General features: G+C 35.5%; 1 non-coding gene across 1 annotated transcript; it reads left to right on the top strand.

Annotated features, from left to right (window-relative positions):
- Positions 1-1,418: 1,418 nt before the first annotated feature.
- On the top strand, positions 1,419-1,552 carry LOC150021459 (small nucleolar RNA SNORA5). The gene has a single exon (XR_016513668.1). It is a non-coding gene; the product is annotated as a small nucleolar RNA SNORA5 (small nucleolar RNA).
- The last annotated feature ends 209 nt before the right edge of the window (positions 1,553-1,761 follow it).

Genomic DNA, 1,761 nt, shown 5'->3' on the forward strand with positions numbered 1-1,761 from the left:
CAAGTTTGCGGGCTCTATGAAGACAAAGTGGAGCAGAGATTAGCCATCCTAGCTGAACCCATCATAGACCAGCCAGTCCTCAACCAGCTTGAGAGCTGACTGCAGTCACTAGAGTGAGCCCAGCTGAGATCAAGAGAACCACAGGCTGGGCACAGCTTAAAGTGCTGGCACCCAGAATGTGGGCTAAATAAATGACTTTTGTAAAAATCACTAAGTTTTGGGGTGGCTTGGTATGCAACAAAAGCTGCATATATTTATCCTATGTTGTCATCATTTTATCTGTTAGAATTCAGATTCTGCCTCCCAGTTATATTCACTCACATTAGAACCCACATTCTGATTTGGTTGACTATGAGAGATGAAACCAAAAATACATTAACATTTTTGGACTAATTTAGGCAACTCTCTATATAAATACCCAGAGGGTATCATAACTATCCATGCTGTTGGCTTGCTTTTTCAAAGAAACACATATATCAAATAGCCTGAGTATGTTCTAGTTTCAACAGTAATAATATATAGCCCCTGCTAGAGACTATGCTAAATGCCTTTTAAGCCTTATCCCAATTTTACCTTATAGTAACCCATAAAGTAAAATTCATATCATCATTTTTTTTGTAGATAAGAGAACTGTGTCTTGAAGAATTTAAGTAACTGTCCCAAAGACTACCCAAGTAGCAGAAATGAGATTAAATGACTCTGGAGCTTGAGTGCTTAACCATAAAGTATGCTGTCTACAGTGTTCCAGAAATGTAAGGAAAGAGTGACCTTTTATAAAATTTCAAAGGGTTTCTCATTTATCCAAATCCAACTGGAAAAATTGAATGTAAAAAGGCAGATAAAGTTAATGTTTCTAAAGGTTAACCTTAAAGAATTTACTGGTTATTAAACAGCTTACCAAGCTAACAACTCACCAATTTAACTTATTGTTGTTATGTCATCATAATATAAATAAATTCAAACACTGATAAATGTTGGTGGTCATGATGAATATTGCTCATTATACAAGTAACTTGTTCTTACAAAGTTAATGAGCCTACAATGGTATATGAAAGTGTAATATGCAAATCTATGTTACATAAAAGTGCAAAATAGAAGGGAAAAAAATAAGTTGTTTTTACAAATTCATAAACTGTCACTTATTTTCTTGCACAATCCTATATCTATAATTTTAGCAAGTGAACTGCTCTGAAGACTGAAAACAAATTGGTGGTACAATGTATACTCATTGGACAAGCAAATCCAGAGTAAACTGATATAAAACTATTTATACTTTGTTTATACCACTTGGTATAATTATTCATACATTTTGTCGAATAAATAGTTTTTGATTATATGGTTCTGCTGCAAGCCCTGTTTGAAGTGTTATGTAACATAGAATATATGTACACATAAGATTTCTAAAGTTTAAAAATGTCTGCAGCCGAGTCAAATTCAGTGCCTGCCCTGCCCGTGCCAGGCACTGGCCCCAAGAGCTGCCACAGAAATACTGTGACTCATGGGCCCTGATCCCCCTGCTGGGCCTCAGGGATAAATGTGCTTACAGACAGCACAAAAAAATAAATAAATAAATAAAATAAAAATAAAACAAAAATGTCTTAACTCTAAAACAATCTGGATACAGGAACGTTAGATAACTATAGGACCTATATCAGAGGGTTGTTCGAGGCTTAGATGATTGAGGACATATGTGCAGAAAAGAGTCAACAGAGCAGGCCTAACGACCTATTCTTAAAAAGGCCCAATGACAAGGTTGACCTG

Source organism: Furipterus horrens, unplaced genomic scaffold (assembly GCF_987537825.1).
Source record: "Furipterus horrens unplaced genomic scaffold, mFurHor1.1.pri manual_scaffold_1, whole genome shotgun sequence".
Taxonomy (NCBI): domain Eukaryota; kingdom Metazoa; phylum Chordata; class Mammalia; order Chiroptera; family Furipteridae; genus Furipterus; species Furipterus horrens.